Source organism: Agelaius phoeniceus, chromosome 3 (assembly GCF_051311805.1).
Source record: "Agelaius phoeniceus isolate bAgePho1 chromosome 3, bAgePho1.hap1, whole genome shotgun sequence".
Classification (NCBI taxonomy): Eukaryota; Metazoa; Chordata; class Aves; order Passeriformes; family Icteridae; genus Agelaius; species Agelaius phoeniceus.
In genome coordinates, this window is record NC_135267.1 from 101,036,505 (window position 1) to 101,059,360 (window position 22,856).

General features: G+C 43.6%; 1 protein-coding gene across 3 annotated transcripts in view; it reads left to right on the forward strand.

The window, feature by feature from the left end:
- Positions 1 to 1,076: 1,076 nt before the first annotated feature.
- Positions 1,077 to 22,856, forward strand: part of SERTAD2 (SERTA domain containing 2) — a 79,190-nt gene continuing 57,410 nt past the window's right edge. Inside the window, exon 1 of one of the 3 annotated variants that reach the window (XM_077175984.1) lies at positions 1,077 to 1,372. The gene's annotated coding sequence lies outside the window, so the exon portion shown is untranslated. Of the gene's footprint in view, positions 1,373 to 2,839; positions 3,090 to 22,856 lie in introns of those variants that run through there. The other 2 variants (XM_054630197.2, XM_077175983.1) reach the window with 2 other exon arrangements.

The window sequence follows — 22,856 nt, forward strand, 5'->3', positions numbered from 1 at the left end:
GTCATTTCCTTCACGGGAATTAAAATGTTGGTAAGGTTCCAGTATTTGTTGGAAACTCCTACTGGGCATTACTTCCTCCTCGTGCCCAAAATAAATTCCTCAAATATTAATCATTTCTGATAACAGCGTTGCTTTTTTACACCACTGTGGCTGCTCCAACCTGTCAATTCCCCCCTCAGCAGCAGGAGAGAGGAGTTGCTATTGCTCTCATTTTTTTTTCCATTCACCTGGTTAAATTCTGATACCGTACGGGATCCCGGGATGTGCTTTGTTCTCTAGAAACCTGTGACAATCAAAAAACAGCCGAGACCTCGAGCCGCGACACCTGTCAAACACAGGCAACAACCCGCAGCTCCCCACTTCCAGACGCCCGTGTCCCGAGGGAAGCCGAGGCTCTCCCAGCCCCTTCCCCAGGCTTTTCACCGCCGCCGGCGGGGCCTCCCCGGCTTCCCCCGGACCAGGCCCCGGCCCCGCTCTCCTTCCTCCCGCGGGAAACGACCTTGGCGGCGCCGGGGCCAGCCCCGATTCGCCCCGGCCGCCTCCCGCTCGGCAGGCGGCTCCGGGCCGAGCCCTTCCCCTCCCCGGGGTCTCGGAGGCGCCGGCCCTGCCTGGCCCCGCCGTGGTTCCGCCGCCCGCGGCCGCCGCCCCCGCTCCCTGCGTGACCATCTCCCCGCCGCGCCCCCGCGCGCTTCCCATTGGCCGCCCGCCCCACCAATCAACCCGACCCTCGCTGCCGATTGGCCGTCGACCGGGCCGGCGCGCGGGTCCCGCCCCACGGGGCTCCCCCCGGCCCTCCCCGGCACTTGGCGGCGGAGTGTCCTCAGAAGACTCGCAGGGCCGGAGGGGCCGCTCCGCTGCCGGCGGCCGGCCCGCGTTCCCATTGGCCACCCACCCTGCCAATCCGCCGGGCCGCGGTGCGCCGTTGGCTGCCGGGAGGGCGGGGGGCGGGGCGCTCCCCCCCGCCCCCGCCCGCGCGGTGCCGCCCTGTGACCAACTCCCGTGTGTGAGTCACGGCAGCGCCGTCAATGCCGTGTGCGGGCGGGCGGCGCTGCCTGGGCTGCCCCGGCCCCCCTCCCCCGGCACAGGGCTGGCGGGCCGCACTTGTCACCGTGTCACATCCTCCCCGCCGCCTGCCGACCCGGCTCGCCCTCCCCAGCTCGGCCGCCGCCCGGGGCCGCCGCGGCGGCATGGGATAGAGCCGGGCACAGCCGCCCCCGCTGCTGGTTTCACGTTGACCTCCCCGCGGTTTAAATCCTCCCCCGCGTGTCCCCCCCGCCGCCTCCTCGCCTCCCCCGCGGCCCCTCTCTCCGCCGAGCCCCCGCTCCCCCGGGCGCCTCCCTCGCCGGTCCTCGCCGCGGAGCCCCCGGAGCGGGTGAGTGCCGGGCACGGCCCTCCCGGGCTCGCTGAGGGGGCTGGGGGTGCGGGGGCGCGGGCCGGGGCAGCCCCGGGCCGTGCGGGGCGGCCCCCGACAACTGTTCCAAAGTTGGGGCATTTCCCTCCCGGCACAGCCTGGCGCTGCCCGCTCGGACTGCAAAAGAAGGGGAAAAAAAAAATTAGTGTAACCCCCCGGCGTCGTTGCCAACTTCTAGTGCGTGTCGTGCTGCCGGCGAATGTAATTTTGATTTTATTTTGGTTATTTTCCCCGCCCTGGTTGAGGCTGTGGTGATGGTTGACGTGCGGGTATCCCGAAAGCCGCCCGGGTCGAACAACCCCTCCATGCCGGGGTCTGGCCACTGTCCGTGCTGGAAAAGCGGGGAAAGGCACCTTTTGTATTTCTAGGTGCTCCATCCTCTCCCCACCCTGTCAGTGCTGGGTGTTTCGCTATTACCTGGGCTTTACTTGCCGTGGCAGGAACATGCGTGTTTGGAAGGGGGAAACCGTCCTCCGCAGCGGGGAGTTTTGGTGTTTTGGCTTGGTATTGGGAGCGCTTGATGTGAACTGGTTATATCTCTGTTTCACTGCTATTGATTTTCCTTTTCTTTTTTCTTTCCCCTCAATGTATTTTTAGAACATGAATGTGGTGTATGTTGTCGTGTGCTGTACGTACAGAGCAGCTAAAATAAAGCAGAGGCATGGAAAACCCCAGCAAATAGAGCAGTGCTTCCATGCACAGGGCATCCAAAGCCTCAGTACTCTGCCAGGTTTATTTATTAATGTTAATTGCTCGATCTTTGTAATTTATATCATAGGAAAACTAATTGCTGAATTGAAGGTTTACCAAACCTCACAGTGCTCCAAAATCATCTATCTCAGGCATCTGAAAAATAAATCCACTGAATTTTTGTTAAGAGGAAAGGCCAGCATCATTCTGGGAATCCTCCACATGAAGTTTCTTTTTCTAAAGGCAAGCACTCTTGTAAATAAGTCCTGATAAAGAATGGCTTTACTCAGTGAGCACTCAAGTGTATGCAGAAGGTCAGTGAATTTCTAGAGAAAATTAAATCTTCACTAAATCTTGTCTTGCTTTTATCTATAAATAGAGGGAGGGAAACAAAAATGAATCAGCTGTGGGATTAACATGAAATAGAACATCAGTCCTTTTCCCAAGGGGTAACTTGCCCAACATAACCTGAAAATTTCAGAAATTTTGCCTTTATGGGGAGGGGTCCTTCAATTGCATTCTGTTGAATCAGTATGAAGTGGGCTTGTTTCTCCTCTGGAACTGGCTTGGCACCAGTGTAACTTCATTAACAGAGCAGATTTGCATTAATGTGAGGAGCAATCCAGAAACTCACGTTTTGAGGAAGGCCCCTGTAGTAATGACGTGCCAAGTCGTGATTCCTCCCCTCATCAGACCCAATTACACCACCCTTACTCACTCTGAGTGGCACTTCACTGCGCAAGTGCTCCCTGCGATGCTTCTGTGACTACTTGTGTACTACAGTGCCAATCTGGGTGAGGTGGAGTGGCGCTTGTTTTTCTCATAACTATTTTATTCCCTTGCCTTGAAATGACAACGTGTTGGATAACTATTTTTTCCTTGGGCCACGAAGAAAACTTCTGAGGATTAAATGTAAATCTGCTTTGTTAAGTGACCTTACCAAAACCACCCTGTTCGAGACTTCTGTGCTGCCAAGTGAAACGGGCAGGTAAGTTTTCTGTGTGTTTAGCTTTCCCTTGTTTCTACAGCAAGTAGGAAAAAGATTGGTGGAAAATTAATTATCTTGTCCTGAAATTCGTCTGCGCCTGTGGGATTCCACACCTATATGCGGTGTTCAAGTTGGAGTTGTTTCTTACTTCCCCTCTGTCTCTAGAACCGCCCCCACCCCCCAAACATTCACATTGCATTGTTAAAGTGTTTGCTGTTGAAATCGCTGGCAGAAGGATCAGGCCCTCGGCTGGTTTTCTTAAAAGCAGTTGATAATGACTTGGATGTGATGTTGTAGAAAGATAATATTATCTGGTGTGTCCATAGCTCAGATCCACTGTTACTACAGTCTCAGAAGAAAGCTCTGTGTTAAGCAGCCTGTAAAGAAAGTGTCCAACAAAGCAGAATTGTCTTCTGCCTTTCTGTACTTATTTATAAATCTCTTGAAAGTTTGTTTGATACTCTTTCAGAACAAGACAAGATCCCTGCATGTTTGTTTCATGTTTTCACTTCCTCCTATGACTGTGTTCATTGCTAAGCCTTTGTGTCACTGATTGAGATGTTATTGTAATTAACATTAATTATGCAAACTAGATTGTTTTTAGAGGCTCTCCAACTCTGTATTGATACTGTCAACTTGTTTGTTTGTTGAACAAAAATCCACGCATTTCACTATTTTCAGAGGAAATAGATTAACCGATTCCAAGTAAATTTATGCATGGGAAACCATAGCAAAATCAAGTTATATTAGCTCAAATGGCACACTGAATCTTGATGGATGTGGTGAACCAAGTATGGCTGGATCTGAACTATCAAGGCAGGGCAAACAGGGGGAGCAGGAAAGGGGACTCTAGGTACAGTCATTCGGGGAGGGTGTTTACACTGCAGAGTTCCATTACATTTTTTCCAGATAGACAGTACTAGGATCAAATGGGCTGAATTTTGCCATCCCTAATTGAATGAAACTCTCACTAAAATATACTGGAGCTTCCTGCTTGAATTTTTTTGAGAAATGGAGAAAAATAGCAGAGTTTAATTCATTAATTATTTAGGATGTTTTTGATTTTAGACTTGGAGAAGATATTTTCCTTAAATTTGGTTTAGAAGGTGTTTCAGGGTTGTCTTTTTAAAATAAAAGCTTAATAAAAATATCTTTGAAATATACATCCCTGTAGCAAGGGTAACATTTTATAATTTTTTCACAATGTTAATTGTAGTGACATCCACAAAAGTCTCCATGTCTGATTCCGAATCACCCTCTTGAAACCCTTCTGAGCTGAGAAGGATTTTAGAATTTCTCCCTAGAAGTCAAAATTGTTGCAATATTTGCATGTTGTATTCTTGTGTACTCTTAGGAAGAAAAATAATAGAGGCAGGGAGAGTTTAAATGGGAATTGGTTGTTATGATATCACATCTGAAAATATATGCAGACTGGCAGATTATTCCCTGTCTTAAAAATCAAGTCTCTCTAACTTCTCATTTAAATAAGCAAAATTTGGTTTGCAGTTTGCTTTGGGTAATAAAAGAGATTTTTTTTTTTTTGTTTCTACTTTTGGTACAGTGGTCCTCTGGAAAGTTAGAAACAGCGCCCTGGGGCTCAGCGAAGTGGAGGGTGTATAATTATATGGGAAGGCTCCATAGCATCAGTGAATTAGCATTAGCAGCTGAGTGAGTTTGTTAAGTTGTAGAGATGGCATTATGGAAATCAATAAAATGCTGATTTCTTTTCCTTATTGCAGATTCCATGTTAAAAGGAAAATATGCTATTTGTTTGTCTGCCTTTCATGTAGGCTTGCCAAACCATTAGTTGATATGGAGAGGCAGGTTTTTCAGCTCTGGCAATCAGCAGTCAGGCTTGTTTTGTTTTGCTTTTTTAAAACTCTTTTAAATCTTTATTTATTAGATTGTCTTCCAGAAATCACACTAACATCTTGGCCTGCAAGTGGCTTCACGTGCGTCTGTTTGTCAGGAGAGCAAGAGGGAAGGTCACTTATTTTTCTTATGACATGCCCGTGTGGCATTGTCTGTTGTAGCCCAAATGCTCTGTGTGCCTGATATTCCTGTTTCTGCTTTAAATTAAGTTCTCCCAAGGATTTGGAGGATACTGATGCTGAAATCCACATTCAAAATAAAAGAGAGAGTGACCTTAACTATTTTCAGAGGTGTGTGTCAGGAGGAATGATATTAAGCACTGTAAGATGTATGATGTGCATTGGCCTTTATTTCTTTGTCTCAAAGCTTCTCCTGCTTTTATACCAGAGAGACAAGTACCCAGATCATTCATCACACTGAGCTCTTACAGAGACGTGACAGACCAGCAGCCTTATGTTGCATGCTGTGGAACATGTACAATGCATTAGGTTCTGATGATCTATATAAAACATTTTAATTGGGAGGAGCTGTAAATGGGAACGGCTGTCTTCTAATCCTAAAGGGCTTCACTTTTTCTTCTCTTCTTCCCGATTGAAATGAAACTCAAGTTCACCATCAAATTATTCTGTTTTAATGTAGCTGTATGCTATGACTCCTGATGAAATTGTTTATTTATTGCTGAGGTACAGTTTGGGGGGACCTCTCTGCCTTTGTGGTGGATTTGGTGGACTTTCTGGAGCTAAGAAGGTCCAACCCTGTGCCTTCTTCAAGGATGCTGCAGCGAGCATCTGTTCTGTGACATGTGAGCAGCCTGTGTAACAGAGTTCAGATATCACAAGGCTTGTGGAGCACATTCTTGTATGAAGAGATGCAGTCCAAAATGCTGGGTGTATGATGCAGGCAACACTAAAGATCAGCAACCTGGAAAATTAATACTGTGGTTCATGTTGACGTTTCAGAGGGAATTCTGATGGAGGTGTGGTCCCAGCAAAGGTAAACTCAGGGGTCCAGCAGCACAGATAAAATAGCAGCCTTACTCTTATCTCTTTGGTAACCCAAACCTGTTTGCTGATAACCTGGCAAAATTATGTTTATAGTCTCCCTATGCTTTGTTTCTGCTAATCTCTAATTAAGTAGATCTAGGGAAGGCCAGCATGGTGCTTTTAGTGCTCAACTACACCTTAGAAATGACACTCTGCTTTCTAATGATTACAAGCAGGTGAAGTGACAGGAAGGGCAGAGATGTTGGAGTAACGTGATCTGCAATTAAATTCCTGATTCTCTGAAATATTTACCCATAGCTGTAGTGATCCACAGTACTTCATATCTGACATTGGCCATGTGTGTCCAGATAAGGACTGTTAAAAAGCACAGAAATACGGGGGGGGGGGAAGAAAAAAAGATAAAGAGATCTTAGCTGAACCCGAACAAAACCTCTTTAGCTCCTACCATTTGAAATGGGGAGGAATCCCAAGAAATAACGAGGGTAAAGTCTCTCACAACTGCAAAATTACTGTAGTGATTGTGACTCTGAAAAAGCAGGTTCTAGATAGAGAAGGAATTGTAGTTACTCTGTGGTCTTGTCATAACCTTGCTAATATGGTTAAAGCATTAGTTCTGAAAACAAGTGCATTGAGACCTTGGAGTATTTTTCTTTAAAATGTACGAATCTATATTGATGTATTTTCTGTGGAGCAAAATAAAATACTGCTTGTTGGATTACCTAATTTCAATATTCTTATTAGAAAAAAGAATGCACCCTGATTTCCACCTGTCAGATGAAGTCAGATATTCCTGTGGATGCCTTTTTCTCTTTTATCTTTTTTTGTTTGTTTGTTTCCTTCTAAGAACCTTTTCATCATCTGCTTTCCTACTTTCTGTCCTACTGAATTCCTTTTTCATTGTTGCTTTGATTGCTTCTACTTCTTTCTGGATAATTTTTTTTTTCAATTTGTTATTGTTCCTTCTAGCCTTAATCAACTACCAATGTTGCTGCTTGCCTATAGAATCACAAGGTCCATGCTGAGGTGTGTCATGCCAATAGTATTTGGTGTTCTCTGTCCTCAGCAAGGAAAAGGTTTACCACTGCCGTCTTGTGAAGGGAGAGCCTGTTGGAGGGGTGACTTGAGTCGGTGCAGTCATCTGGGAGGAGCCAGGGCCACAGCCAGAAATTATACCCAGGTGTCATCAGCTTCCAGGCACGTGCCCTGTGCTGTAGCAAAGCAGGTTTTTTCTTCTTCTATCCTTTGCAGAGCTCACTATTTTTTTTTGTTAGTTTTTCTGCTTCTCTGTATTTGGCTGTCTTTTCTAGTTTTGTCTTTCCTCCTCTGTAATATGTAATAGCTACTAATGACCTCTCAAACTACATCACAGGAGTGTTAAGGCTAGTGTGTTTTCCCTCATCCTGTCTGGAATATTTGGCTGTTGGCAAAGAAATTGAGATCAGAATCCGGGTCTCTTTGAGTACCGTGCACCAAAAGTGTACGTACATGTGTTGAAGATACCAAAATACTGTTACAAAAAAATCAAACAAGATTTGTAAAGTTAAAAAAGCTAATACTTGTTTTGAGATGCAGTGTGAGAACTAAGGTATAAAATGATATAATGAATAAAGACAAAGATGGAGCCTTTTTCAGAGAACCTTTAAACTATTAAAACTTTTTAAAGGAGCACATCAGTTCTTCGCTGAACCTACTCAACTGAAGGAAGGTGAGCCATCCCCCTTCCTGTGGGAGGGAGCAAATCTAAAAGGAAACTTCCAGAACAGAGCTGAGGTCTTTAGGCCTGGTGGAGGTGATGGCTGTTGCCTGATGTCAAGTGAAGGAAGTAGTGGCAGATATGCAGTGGGAAAATGCCCAGGAACAGGCATTCAGCCAATCCAAGGAGGCTGTTTTAACTGTCCTTTGATTTGGAATATTTTTAATTTATTCTCTTTTCAGATATTTCAGTGCAAATTCTAGAAAAGGCAGTTTCTTGCTTTTCAGATTGGCAGATTTTTGTAGCGTGCCTATCTTGAAAATCCAAAAGAGGGAGGAGGTAAAAAAGTAAATCTCAGATACAGTTTTCTTCTGTTCCTCCTGCCATGTTCAAAATGATATCTCATCTTGTTCTTATCCTTGTTCAGAATAAAAGCTGTGATAATCCATTTCCTTTGCTGTGATAATCCCTTGCCCAAATGTCCTGGTAGCATAATTTGATTGCGGTGCTTGGACAGCTATCATATCACTCCTACAAAGCAACAGTAATAGTTGTTACAAACAACAATATAATCCAAGAAATCCAGAGTTAAAGTGCTTACAGCAGAGACTAATTGCATGCTAGAGAGTATTACTGTATCTTCCTGATTGATGTCCCTCATTGGCCAAGACAGACTTGCAGATGAGTTCTTAACATATTATTTAACAAGATGGTAGTGTTCTGTTTATAAATTGCTTGTTGTTGTGTTTTTTTTTTTTATTGCCCCTCCCCAGTGTGGGGTTCAGAACCTCCTTATTAGTTTTATGGGAAAGCTACAGATCCAGATTCCTTCTGGAACTATTGCAACGTGAGGGAACAAAGTGTAGGGAATTTTTCAAGAGCTACTAAAGTTGCCTGTGCTCCTTGCCCAAGGAAAGTTAAAGAGTCCTTATAATCGCTGGGGCTTTTTTGTGGTTTTTGTTTTATTTTTTATTTTTCCCTTGACTTTCTTTCCCACTTGAACCCTGATTCTGAAGGAGCTGGAGCAATTACCTAGCCTATCTTACATCTTCCCATTCAGAAGAGGATGGAGTGGGAAAGAAGGTCTGCATTGGACCTCAGATATTCTCTCTAGCCCCTTTGCCACCCCTAAGTCACACTATTTCAATCTGAAAAACAGCAGAGGAAAAATTCCTGCTTGAACACTTTTTCCTGGCTTTAATGAGAGATTTTTACAAAGAGAGGAAATAGTGTTGGTGAATGCATTTAGCACCCTTTAGGAAAGGGTCACCACCACAGGGATGCTGCTGAAAAAGGATGCCAAATCCTCCCAGACTCTCTACCAGACACTTTGAAAGGCTCCTATGAAATAAAGAAGCTATATAGCCAGTATGTATGTATATTTCTGGAGGTTATGCTGGATTTCTGCCATGCCACAAACCCTGATTAGAATAATTTATAATAAAAAGTGAGGCATGGATTCCAGAAATGGATAAAGTGATGGGGGAAAGAGAGAGGTGAGTAGCAGAGAAAGCAAATCTGGAGGTTTTCCTGGTCCATAGATGTACCCCAAAGTGTGGATTTACTGCCACTGTCTGTAGGAAGAAGCTACAGTCCCAATTTTTGATGTCAGAAATGACTGTTGTATGGTTGGCTTAATATACATACTATGCACTGCTGTTTGTTTATTTATTTATTTGCAGTCAGACTCGGGATATTTCAGGTACTTTCCAGGTGCTTACAGATAATTTCTGCTCCAAGGACTTCACAAATCAGAGAGGCCAGAGGAAAGTAAATGGGTGGGAATGGAGTGCTGAGCAGCAGAACGGGATTCTCAGGATGCAGGGCCCTTGAGAGCAGTGCAGGTGTGTGGCAGAGGTGCTGTGCAGCTAAGATGGGGAGGAGGATGCCTGCAGTGGCCTCCAGGAAAGAAACAGGCACTTGGTGTGTCTGGAAAAAAGAGAGATCCTTTTGCTTTTCTTCTGCATTGCAAGTCAGCCTGTGGTCAGTTCAGAGCTCCCAACTCCTGATCTCTCTCTTGGATCCTTTCCCCTGTATTTGTGATTGTATGATGTGGTGGCTTTGTAAGTGGAGTTATTCTGTCATGTTCTGTGCAGAGAAATGCTGTGAAAATGGAGAGCAGGTGACTGAGGCACAAAGGTGTGTGCATGCAATATGAGGCTTGACATGTCCAGAGGAGAAGTAGCATTGGGGTTTTGCACAAGCATTCTTTGGGGCACAAAGTGTCATCATCTTCAGTTCATTTTTTTTGCTGTGATTAAGGCCCTGAGCATGCCTGTAATGCAAAACAGAAAACATAAAGAAAATGTTTTCTCTTCAGCCATCATTCTAGCATGCTTATGTGTGTATGAATCATTCCTCCTCCATCTGGAAGGATGAGATGCAGAGCTCTTTTCTAAGGAGGTATCTAAAGTACATCCTCATAGCAGCCAGCAATTGGCATGACAAAAGGGTTATAGCAAGTGGCTGGCACTTTTCCCATCCATCTTGCCACTGGAAACATAATGCTTTTGCAATGTGCTTGTTCTTCAGGCACCCGTGTGCAGAGCCAGTCCTTGGGACATGCAAACGGAAAAGTTGCATGTTGTTTGCTTTTGTTTGTGGCACCTCCTCAGCAGCCCAAAAACAGGGAAGAGGAAATAACACTGATAAACTGTTTTCCTTGATTTAAGCATGATATGGAGTGAAAAGGAACAGTGGGGTACTCATGGAACATCCCCAGGTGTGGGAAGATGGGCAGCAAGGCATCTGGCACTGCCAGTGTAACATAAAGTGTGGGTGAAGACTTTGTTTTGCTTCTTACCTTGTATACTTTGCACAAAACAAGGAAAAATATAGTAGTGTTGAGTGCACAAGTAAAAAGGTTTGATTTTTAAAAATGTCATCTGTTGTTCATGTAAACTATCTTGTATGTATTTTGTCTTTCACTTGATTTGCAAGAAGGCCAAGGCCCTGAATCAATTAATTTAGTCTTAAGTGTTCCTGTGATGTCAAGAAAGGGTTTTACTGTGCTTTTTTTGGGTAGAGGAGTGTTTAATGTGGTGTCAGAACAGGCAGTAGATAGAAAGGCCTCTAAATCTCAGTGCCATGTTTTAACAACTCTATTCTTACCTTTCTCTTCTGCTGACCATGACTGGGAATGTCTTTGTCTTGCAAGCAGTGGCCAGCTCTGTATGTACTTCAAATGTAGAACCTGGCTGTTCTTCTGCTGAAGCTCTTTGGGACATTCTTGAAACTCAACAAATGCATGTCCGTGGGACTGGACATGTCTTTGCTGCTTCCTTCTTTTGCAGGGGGTTGGAGATGAGGTAGGAGCATCCAAGATTCATTGCCTGACCTCAGGTCTTTGGTGCAGTAATGAGCTTGTGTTCAGTTGTTCTCAGAGCTGGCACCAGTGGCCTTTCCACCCTGGGGAGTGCCTCTGCAGACAAGAAAAGCCTCTGTGCCCCCCATTCCTGCTCTGCTTTTTCACCAGTGTCTGTTCAGCAAGGCAGGCTCATTTTTGCTGCAGGAGCTGAGAGGATTTCTCCACCTCATGCAGGATAGTCTGAAGGTTTAGGGCACTGCTCCTGCAGGACCTCAGCTGACTTGGATCAGTGGGAATGGCAGGGAGGAAATCACCAGCCTGTCTTACTGGAGAGCACCAAGTCCTGTTGTGCTGCATGGAGAACGCAGGCTGCTTAGTGCCTTGTGTATGAAGCACTTCAGCTTTTTGAAGGACAGGTTCTTGCCTTAGTGTATGGATGGTGAAACTTCCTTTCTGCTGCTTTGCAAAGGGTGGGTTCAAGATGCAGCCCTGTTCTTGGCATCTCTTATGAGCTGACTCTACACAGTGATATGCTGACCTCAGGAGTTCAAAGTACTGTGCTCTTCCTTGGTATACTTTGGGTTTGGGGTAGAGGGAGATGGCTGGTGGGTCTGTAGGCTTTCTGCAGCAGGGCTCCTGTTCTGAGGTGAGAACAGCCATGCCCCTTTCCTTTGGAGCTGTTGTGACTGCAGGCAGGGACTTGAAACCCTCCCGTGCCACTGAAGCTGAACACTGTGTATCCCTGTCTGCTGCCTCCCAAAGTGCTTTTAGGGGGCTTCTCCGGATCAGGGATGTAAAATGTTTTAGAAAGCCATTCTGCCCTGGAGAGTGAAATACTCTAGCATATTAGGGCACACTGTTGGACTTTGTATCTGGAGAGAGCTTTTCTTTGACTATATCTCAAGCTTCTGTGTTTATCTTTTTTCAGATACATGATAGCCTAGAGAAGACCCTTCAGGCAGAGATGCTTTGTTACTTTCTTTGGCTTCATAATTGCTGTTTATAGTATAGTGTAATAAACACAATTAGCATTTTTGGCTTATTTCAGGGTGTTTGCTTGCATGTGAAAAGGATTGGATATGTTAACTCTGACATCTTTCTTACCTGTGCCTGAGATATGATCTGATTATGATCTTTCCTGATACATTACAGCTTTGGAAAGGAAGTAACACTCCCTATACTTTCAGAAACATTTCTGTAGCTTGATTCAGTATGCAGTACGTTGGTATCAGGGATGAGGGGTGTTATGTTCAGTCTCTTGCTTTGAAAACTGGCTTCTGGATCCTGTAGAGCACGGTCAGCAGGTGCGGGATGTTCACGTTGCACACTTCACCTGCAGTGTCCAGCTGGGACATGCTCCATGTGTATAAATTCAGTTTTGCTTTTCTCTGTGTCATGGGTCAGAGTTTACAGTCTGGGGACCCCTGAGGCAGAAGAATTGCTCTGCCATGTGTGTATGAGTACACTCAGCAGGTGTCGTTTGTCCTGTAGTGTTTGGTATTTTCTTGCCCAGGTCAGCTGTGGGGATTTCCACTAGTTGAGAGGCTGAAGACCAGGTTCCCATGAGCTAAATTGTGCCTAAGGCTCTGTGCTTGAAGGCCAGGAGTCAGATGGAAGGAAATAAAAGATACAGTGACTTAAGTGCAATTTAGGACATGTGAATCTGGCTCCTCCTCTCCTGAAATACCAGTGTGCCAGAAGCATCTGATGTAGGAAGCTGCTCGGAACAGGCCAAGCCAGTGACCATATTTCACTTTCCAAAGTATTTCTAAACATCCCAAACTAGACTTTGCACCTTTAACCATTTTGAATTCTCAAGGCAATCCCTTCAATGTTAGGCAGAGTAAAGAATCTGATCCAAGCAGCACTGCTGATTACTGGAAATGTCCTGACATCTCACTTTACCCTCTGGAGAGTAACTGGAGGGGTGGGGGAGAGGCCTGGAGCTCTCATGTGTTAGTACATGTGTTGTTTTCTGCCTCTGGGGATTTTTGTTGTTGTGCATTCTCTTGTTTGTCCATCTTACACAAAATCTGAAAGCTTGTGTTGCAGCTGTGGCCTAGAAAGAGCAGTCAATGCTCTGTTACCCATCAGCACCAGAGAGACCTGGTGATGAATGAGGGGGAATTTTGGGCTCTGGGACAGGGATGCTGAGGTTGCTTTGCAGCCTTCCATGCGTGCTGGGCTGTGGGGGACTGAGCCCTGTCAGACTTTGTGGCTGTGGCCACAAAGAGTGTGATCTCTCACTGTGATGGCCCTGGTAATCTCTGACTATCAGTCATCCTCTTCTCATTTGGAGGAACTTTGACTTAATGAGAGATCCATCAGCCTGAGTAACTTCTACTTGAAGATACTAAGCTCTGTGAGTACTGTAGAATATCGTATCCTAAGCTTTTGAGCCCTTCTGAGTGTAATGCAGTGCTGTTCTTGGAATGATTTGTTTCAACTATGGGGCCAGTTTAAATAGAACTATTGAAGTATATGTTGCTGTTCATCATACATCAAAAAGTGAAGTTCAGTGAATAATGAGTTACCACAGGGCACCACAATGAGATAAGAACTCATCATAGCTTTGCAATAAACGGCAATGTCATTAAAAGGAAAAAAAAAGAAGACTTTTTGTCTATAAGCTTAATTGGAAGAGCCAGGAATCTTGCGTGGAGATTTTTAGCATGCTGACCAACTGCAATATGTTGTAATAAGAGCAAATATATGTGTGCAGAGGGTGTCCAAGATTTTGATTGCTGCATGAGACACATGGCTTTGGGATATTTTCCTATGTATGCCTTTTGTGTAGATAAGTGACAGTACCTGATTTTTGGTCCTGGAGGGAAAATGTACACCCTTATTATTGAGCAGCTTTCCAAGATGCAGCAGTTATCATTAAAACTCAACAGTAGACCATGGAACTGAATTTGGCAGGTGGGGACTTTTTTTCCCCTTAAACTTAATGGCAATGACTTGCAATTTTGTCATGCTGTAGTTTTAAAGTGTACGAGGCACTTTGGCTCATTTATGTTCTCATTCAGGTTTCTAATGTGCACACAGAAGCAGCTACCCTCTGGGATTGCTGATAATATGGAATACAGTGAGGATGGCCAGCCCTTGGTGTGTACAGGGATATCAGGCACTCCCTCTTTCAATGAGTTTTGCAGCAAAGCCACTATGCTCCAATTTCCTTGTCTGCAGAATGTGGCCCCACCCTACAGTTTATAAAATATTTCAAATAAAAAAATTTAAGAGGAATGATGTGCAAGATTCATGTCACTTTTCATCCCTTTGTGGTGCTTACTTTAACTTATTGCTTTTAGCAAGTAGAATCACTGTACCACAGTGGTCTCAGGCACGGTTAAGCAGGACACCACGATCTGCCCATCTGCAGCAGCTCTTCTGGAAAGGTCTCATCCGCAGGAGCCCTTGTATGCTCTTAAGGATGAAATGCAATTGAGCATCTGGTGAAGTCTGCTCTATGGTAGCAATTAATTATAAATATATACCTGGGGATTTTTTAATCATTAGTCTTAAATTGATTATTTCCTACTAGTTGTAGGACTCTGAAGAACTGCTTTTTCTTCCATAAGAAAAAATACCTGTTTGGTGGGCAAATGCAATGCTACAGGGAAGATATGGAAACAATAATGCATGAAGAGCAGTGTGAGGAAAAAGACAACTTCCTGCTCTGTGGTGTTCCTGATTTTTTTTTCCCTAATTATATGGAGTTGGAAGAGTGAGCTGGTAGGATATGAATGTTGCCGTCCAATAATAAGAGTTGTGGTCATGGGTGCCATGCAAGCATGAAGCTTCAAGAGACTATGATGTGTCTTGGGGGACAGACCAGGAATAATTCAGGCCTGCATATGGCTTTCTCTGGTAGAAAGGTGAGTTAAGGGAATGTCAGCAAAGCTAGTGCCAAAGCTGGAATTGTGCTCCCTATTCCAGTTAAACCAATGTGTAAACAAACCAGTTCACTTGATGTTCCCATTAATTTGGACTGCTTACCTTTCCAGTTTTTCTAGCTTGTGATTTGAGCAGAATGAGCCAGTAGGAAAAATGACAGTCTGAAACCGGCTTGGCTTGTCTCTGGCTGTCCCCAGAAAGCCAGTTCCTTTTTTACCACCAAAATAGGGCCTGGCTCCATAGCTTTTGTTCAGGACACCTGAGACAGCAAGATCATCTGCCACTGCCTAGAAAAGGACAGCAAGGAAAAACTTTCAATCCTTTGCCAGCCCCTTCTGCATCTTTCTACCTGCTAAGGCCTTTCTCCACTGCGCAAATGGTGTAGCAGCTGTGGCTTGAAAATCCCTGGGGCTTTCCCCTCACCCTGGGATATTTGACTGTGTCCAGCCCTGGCACCTTTACAGGCACAGGCAGCAGAAGCTGTGTGTGGGGCCAGTGTCACTTCTGTGCCGAGCAGTGCTCTGCCTGTGCCTCCTTCCAGCACAGGCACACTGTACAAAGCAGGCTGGCCCCTGGGAAGACAGGTTGTGCCATTTTTCTGACTTGAGGCCTTCAGGCCTGTGATGACCTTGAGCCTCTTGTCCCTGAAGAAGGGAATACCATGAAGAAGCCTTTCCTTTTTAATGGAGAACCAAAACTTGGGTTACTGAGGGATCTGAGGGACCAGTTGAAGTAGGTTTTCGCACTGTGTGTGTGAGGGGGAATGGTAAGGAGAAGGAGATGGAGTACTCAGTACAGCATTTCGTTTGATTGTGTAACTCCAGTGTAGCATGCTCATGACGTGTGTTTCTGACTTCACCAAGAACCACTGAAGGTGCAAAGCCCCTCAGTGTCCTCTCTGTTCCAGGAAGTTCAGACAAGCTTCTGGCTAAGCATTCAATGAGTCCCTTTGGTGTTTTGATGCCTGTGGAAAGAATAGTTGGCAGTAGAACTAATTTTCTAGCTTTTGTTGCTGACTGTGACAAAAAAAAAGCTTTCTTGATCTGCAATGATGCCAAGGCTGTGTGCAGGCTGGAGAATGCAGCCAGTGGTCTTTCCCTGGTGCCTTGCATCTTTGGAAAGAGATTTTTTTTTGTGTTAAAGTAGACCATAACCTTCCATGGGATCTGGTTGAATTCAGAGGTCTGCAGCTGAGATCTGGGGGCTGCCTTCTGGTCAAGCTCACTTCACCATCCATTTTTAAATGGCTCTGCATGGGGCAGTAGTAGAGATTTTGATGTTCTGTATTCTCACACATCACTCCATGCTTTGGTATGCTGCCTGTGTATCAGTGGATACAGTTGGGATGTTTCCCTACTGAAAGTGTTTCCTTTTTTCCCTTGGTATTGCTAGAAGCCATTCTCAAATACTTTTGCCAGACAAAATAAAATCAAACCTGTGAATCCCAAACCCCAAGATTTACTGTAGGCTCTAGTGGGAGAAATGAAAGCAGATTGCAAACTCCCAGAAAGTTGTTTGAATATTCTGTGAGGAATACCACCTGAGAAAGGGGTATTCTTGCTTCTTCAGAGAGAATGAGAGATCAGCTGAGACCATTTTCTCTAGCCTTACGTAGCAGTGTAAAAAGAATTCATGGGAATTTTGTTTTTGACTAGTAAGCAAGTTGGGGAGTAGCAATAGAAGTTACTAGAGCCATGATTAACTGTGTTGCTTTCATCTTGTGGCTGAATCAAAACTGGATTGGTTTGACCTGAAACATGAAAAGTTTCTTTTGCTAACATTAAGATTTGCTAAAATCAAGATTTTGGCTAATCCTAAACGCAAGTATTTTATATTGTCTAAAGTCCTTTAGGTAAAGAGGGATTGAAAACAGTTTTCTAGTTTCAGGGAAACAAGAATCTCTATGGTTATTCACTGAATTCAAATTTATTTCAGTCCTCTTGAATCCACATTTTGCTGAATATAATCTGGGAGAGGGTCATGGAGCTGCAGTTCCCCCAGTGTCTCTCCTGTATCATGAGAATGAAATCACAACTGTTCAGCTCCCTTTTTCAAAGCAGTGCTGCACACATCTCTGTGATAGTCCTTCAGACCAAAAAACTTCCCAGCATTGATAACAGACAGACAAAACTGAAAGTCTGTCACAGTGAGAAACAGAGCTTTTTTTTCCCCCCAAAGAGCAGTGTGCATGTAGAAGGCAAGTGAAAATTATTCCCTAATGAAAAAGCAGTAAAATTGCTGAAGAGCACAGCTAAACAAAGGTCAAACTGCAGTCTGAATGGAGACAGAGGCTAAATCTATTTGCATACATACAGAGTGCAGTATAAAATGTAGGTAACCAGCCCAAGCAATGTTACCATGCATAGATAATACATATATGTGTAGGTATACTTTTTGAAAGCCTGTAGTCAGAACAGATTGCAAAGCACAGAATCCATGCAGGAGTTAAAAAATATGTAGCTGCAGAGCATAATAGCAAGGTCACCACAAAAACAGAGCATTTTTTCAAGAACAAAAGAAGACTATCAAGGAATAGTGGATTAAAGAAGTTGTGTGAGATACTGATACAGGTCCTGGCATTCCAGCAGTGCGTATGATCCATGCTGCATCCCACTTTTCCCTGAGATATGAAGGAAAAGGTGGAGGGGTAAAAGTAAGGGTTGACAATTCAATGTAGTTATCAAGCAAGTTATTAGCATATGGTTCTGGTGTACAGAAATAAATGTTATTTTGAACCGTTGTCTGTATACAGAAGGTCTGTATGAGGCCACGTTGAGAGTGTGGTTTCATGGGGAAGGTACAGAGATGAGGAGGCTTCCAAAAGAGGAAATCGTGTCTAGACTTCAAAATGCCAGTTCTCAGTTTTGTTTTAGGTGGTGATATCCTGTCTGGTATCTTTGAGGAGAAATAATTGAGAGGAAACAGTCAGTGACATGTAAGGAGGTGCTTTGTATAATTTCAGAGTGAAAGATCCTAAACTTTTATATTGAAAATTGTCACCAACCCTCAAAATTTGTCACACGAGAAAGGTAGCATGTATTTTATTGTCTGATAGAGTATCAATTAAATACCACTGGCCAGCAGTGATGGAAAGTGTTCTTGTGAAGGCTGTCTGAAAAGTCTTGACAAACTTGCATGCTGTAGTCAGTGTGCCTTCTTCATAAATTTTTATGTTAAAGGTTAAATATTTTGGCTTCTTTCATGTTTTAGCTGTCTTAGGGGTTGGAATGGTTATGCCAATTCTCAGCTTGGTGTTTTTATAGTTAACTTGATCTATAAGTAAAATATAGAACATTGGACCTACAGAGTAAAGTTCACTGTTTCTGATAGTTCAAATTAAGTTTCCCCTCTTTTGCATATTTTCTATGTGCACTGTACTTCTGATGTTGTGAGGGGGATCTCAAACTCAGTACTTCCCTAAACGAAGAGGAAAATAATTATTTATGTTGTTTGTGGTTAACCTACAGAGCAGTATTAATGGTCTGTAAAACCTCTTCAGATAATTGACTCAATAGAAACTTTTGAAAAATTATTTAAACTTGAAAGAAAAGTTCCATTGGAAGAGAGGACAAGATGGAGTTAAAATCATCAAGAGGGTGAGTTGGTGTGTAGGTGAAGATCCTTTTGTAATACATTCATGGGAAGTAAGAAGGCAGAGGAGTGTGTATTTAGGTGCTAAGGGGAAGAAGCCATTAAGTGGAACCAAAAATCTTCAGTACAGTTAATTCTTTCACCCAGCTAACAGTGGCAGTCCATGCTTCGATGCAAATACTGGAAACTTCACCTGAGGTGCCAATAATTGCTTTTTGTATTCCTCAAATTCAAATATGCTGGAGTGTTTTCCCAGGCAAAAATGACAGTGTGATACTTAAAACTTGAAACGGAATCTTACAGCCATTGAGATAATTATATTTGTGCCATATAAAAGTTGTGCTTGAAAGCAGGATTTGATGCTATTGTGTAATGTGTTCCTTTACAGAGAATAGCGTAAATTAATAAAAAATTATGAAAAAATCACACAGGGTTGGATTTTTTTTTTCCTCTGGACTATTAATGATTTTGAATGTTTTGATACAGAAAATTCAATTAAGTAATTGTACTTATACCTGAGCCAGGGTTTTCATAGTCTTAGAAGTGGAAGGCAATGAAGTTTCTCTGAAAGCTTATATATAGTCCTTGTAAAACTTGGCTATTTCTTCTGTTCTGTCAAGTATTTAAATTTTCACCTCAATCCTTTTAAGGATGGACAGGCATTAGGGTTTTTTAAAATTATTTCACTGTGTAAACTTCTTTGCAGGGATTTTGCAGGGATTTTTTAGGGGTATCCTAAGCTTTTAATTATGTTTTCATCCATACTGTGATAGTTCTTACAAGAAAACTGGCAGCATTTCCCTCTCTGTGCTTCTCTATTTCTCAGAGAAGATGAAGTGCCGTATTTTTTTTCTGTCATTGTTTTTATTTCTGGTATCTGAGTGGAAAATAAAAGCCAGTGTCTTTTCCCCACGTTTGTGTGTGCCCACAAGCAGACACGCGCGCACACTCTTCGCGTGCACGCAAGCACACACAAGGAATTCTCGCTTGTGTGCAGCCAAAAGAGGCTGGACCCGGCTGTCTTCAGCTCAGTGGAAATTGGCACCGTCCCATCTCCAGTAAACAACAGCCTGACGTCAGCTCTCGCTGCGGTGATAGCAGCAGAACTTGAGAGATTTTTCAACTGGCCGAGCTGTTGAAAGGCTATCGCTGGGTTTGATAATCTCTGGCTGCACTTGAGAGGATTTGGTGCAAAGGTGGGGGGAGAAATGGTTGGTTAATGACAGAAATAATAGAGCAATTCCTGATAACTTCATACGGGGTGGAGAGGTGATTTTTAAGTCTTACACCAGAGGGTATTTTGATTCCCAGCTCATCAGCTGCAGTCGTTCTCTTCAGGTTCTGAAATCCTGGCTGCTCTGTAGAATTCACATTTGTGCCCTGTTGGAAGTTGGAGCACAATTAAAGTGCTGTGGAACAGTCAATCAAGCAGATGATGAAATTTGACTTTTCTAATGTGTTGAATTAAGCACTTTTATTATGATTTCAATTCCTGATGTTTGCTTTATTCAGTTGTAGATGAGTTCAAAGAACCTGAGCCTGGCAATGCTAAGATTTTTGCTGGTTTCTGTATATTCCATTTCTATTAGTAGGATATAAGTCATCGAGGCCCCACATTGTGGCCACAACACCCAGAAAAGGTTTACTGAAAGATACTTGATTATTCATCATTATCAAATTGAGCTAGAATAAAGGGACCATTTTGTGGTACTGGTTTCAGATAAGGATTCAGAAAAGTGCCTGTTTTCCTGAAGTGCTGCAAGCTCCTTGACTGCAAAGTTAGTGAAGACTCTTGCATTTCTGAAACAGAGCCACTATGACTTAAATTTAATTACAGCTGCTTCTCCTCATAACAGAACAGTTGAAAGAGACTTTTCTATTGTTCAGTACTACCGCTGAAAACACATTTCCATTATGAACTTAGAGTTCTCCTATGCCAAAATCAACAGTTAAAAATGAATGGTTTGCTCTGGTAACAGGAAAAACAAACATGAAAATCATTGTGTTGTGTGACAGAAAATCAGAATGTTAAAGTAAAAGAAGTTGATAAACCTACAAGAATAACTATCTGATGGGCTGTTCTTGAATCAGGGACACTTCCAAGCTAGTATTTCAAGGACATAAATAATAGTGCATCAACTTCTGCTTTGTTTCTTGTATGGCTGCAAAGATAGCAAAAAGTTCATGTTCCATTTAGGTCCTGTCACCGGGGATTTAAGAGTTTTGTGAAACCCTGGAAAGGAATGTGAATATCTGCCAATATTAACATTTTCTAATGTACACATTTTTACATCTGCTTTTAGGGTACATTCAGACTAGGTTAATCATAAAGTCTGTCTTAGCAGGGAGGGACAAGAATGCAAGAGGGGAAGAAAAATTGGACTCTTTCTAGGACTATGTCTGCCCTATTAGCAGTTTTTGAGCCTTTTGACCAAATTTGATGGGGATGCACAAGTCTCAAAAGTTCACAGCTTCTGTGAAAGTGGGCAAGAAAGCGAGGACCTACACTTCTTGGTGAATTCATAGTCACTGAATATCTCAGAATGATACAACTGGGATTGCTGATCTTGCAGAGGGGAAGGAACGGGTGAGCAATGGGTCTTTAAAAACCAGGGAAGTCCTGGATTTCTGTGAGTCTGAGTGTCCTTGGAGACTCATGTGGCTACTTGACATCCTGTCCCCAGAGGGGCTGGCATGTGGCAGGGCCTGACTGTGCTTGATTTATGAGAAAAGCCCAGGACAATTTTAGACCAAAAGCCAAGCTGTCAGAAAGCTTGTGGTTGAGAGCTTGCAGTAGCAGAATAGTTGACAGCTCAGGTAAGGAATTTGTTCAAAAGAAGTTGGCTGGAGCAAAACTCTCAGACTTCCTACACTTCAGGGCCAACATGCAACTCCAGGATCACAGCTTTGGCCCTGTGCAAATGTAAACTTGCCAGCATGTAGGAGAAGGGCAGACCTCTTCAGCTGTCCTTCCTAGGCAGGTGTGACTCAGGCTGGGCACCATGACCTGTATACAAACTTGGGAACAGGTTGAGTTAGGTCTGTTTATGACCTCTTTCCTTCTCTGTGGTGGTAGGCTCTGAGACAATGTCTTCCCTGCAACCTGCCTCCTTTTCTGGGCTTGTGCCTGCAGAGGGAAAACTGGGACTTGTAGCCCTGTGAAATTTTTACAGTGGCTGTAGCTGAGCAGTGGTCTCATCCTAGGTCACTTCAGCAGTACTGAGTACTTATCACAACCCTGAGCAGAACTTCCCCTTCCAAAAACCAAACCAGCAGCTCACAAGGGTAGTTAATCTCTCAGCTGCAGCCTCCCTGAAGATGTTAGACCATAACTGGGAGGAGATGTGCAGTAGGAAAGGTCCTTTATGTTGTTGTTTTGGGGTTTTTTCTCCTTGCTTTCTTTTACTGTCTTTCATCTCATTTAACCAGCCTGCTAGTGCTCTAAATGGGGATATGAGGGGCTGGGAAAGGTCTCTACTCTTCTCTCTGCCTCCAAGTGGGTAACACTTGCATTTGCTGGCCGGGTAAGAGTTAGCCAGAACTGCTCACACTAGCCTTGACCTAACCCAGAAGCCAGAGACATGTTGTAGCATGTTTCCTCTTGCTGGAAACCTGCAGAATGGCCTTTGGGATTCTCAGCCCTGCTTGTCTCTGCATATAACAAAGTCTACTGGATGGCTGCTGAGGTTATGGTTCACTCTGTATCAAGAAAAGTTACATTTGGCTTTAGAGTGGGTAGGTATCCAATAATACACATTTATAATCAGTTTAAAAAGATCTTGAATTTGCTTTTGGTTTTATGGAAAAAACTGTTAAAGGGCTCCCAAATAGGCTGGTTTGCTATCAAGATGTGATTTTGGAATGGCTTTGTCATGCATCTTGAAAGGAATTATCCTATCCCAAAGATTCAGAAATACCTTGTGGTTAGCCCCTTCAAAATAACATGTCAAGGCTTCTAAAGAAATTATGCTGAGGGCGTCCTTTTGCTCTTAGATGATTTTGGATCCTTGAGGTTGATATTTTCAAGATTTTTGTTTAACATAAAGGGCTAAAAAATTGAAAAAAAAAGTAGTAAAGCTGAAGTTCTTTTCTAGTGGCTTCTCAGTACTTGGAAATGTTACATGCTCCTGCCTTTGCTCTTCTGTGTTCCTCCAATGTTACAACTTTTCTGAATAGTAAGGAATCATTATAAAGATAGCTCTTCCCCATGCTTGATCACAGTGTGAGATGCAATGCACAAATAGCTCTGGGCAAGACTGAGGGAGGGAGGATTCTTACCAGCCTCAGCCACTGGAGTCTTGCAAGAGCTGCTCCCAAACCTGTTCTGTGTCTGCTACAGCACACACATTAGTGACTTTAATGAGGCAGAGGGTAGTCCCCAGTAAATTTTGGGGATTTGGGGT